The sequence below is a fragment of the Octopus bimaculoides genome, chromosome 23 (genome assembly GCF_001194135.2).
Source record: "Octopus bimaculoides isolate UCB-OBI-ISO-001 chromosome 23, ASM119413v2, whole genome shotgun sequence".
In the NCBI taxonomy this organism is placed as follows: Eukaryota; Metazoa; Mollusca; class Cephalopoda; order Octopoda; family Octopodidae; genus Octopus; species Octopus bimaculoides.
Genome location: NC_069003.1, coordinates 23,229,602 through 23,230,194, shown reverse-complemented (window position 1 = coordinate 23,230,194; position 593 = coordinate 23,229,602).

Genomic DNA, 593 nt, shown 5'->3' with positions numbered 1-593 from the left:
ATATATATATATACCCTTATATATATATAAATAGATAAATATGATTTAGGGAAAAACGATAGATTCTTCCCTATGAATTTTTTTCACGATAACTACTTAATAAATTCTTATATAAGAGCTTATCCCATTATTGTATTAAACACACACATATATATATATACATACATACATGCATACACATAAATATATGCACATATATACATATATTAACAAACAGATAAACGTACAACATACACATATACACACACGTAGATATTTGTGTGTGTATGTTGATATACAAGATCGTTTTATCAATGAAAGGAGACAATGGAAGAAAACACTATTTTACTTCAATCACAGAACCATTCCAACTTCAAAAGTTCAACCAGTTGATTCTAGTTTCCTTCCTTGTAAACCAAACCCTTAATATATTTAAGTTATTGCAACCTGAATTAATATCTGGTGATGTTAAGGCGTCGAGCTGGCAGAAACGTTAGCACACCGGACGAAATGCTTAGCGGCATTTCGTCTGCCGCTACGTTCTGAGTTCAAATGCCGCCGAGGTCGACTTAGCCTTTCATCCTTTCGGGGTCGGTTAAATAAGTACCAGTTAC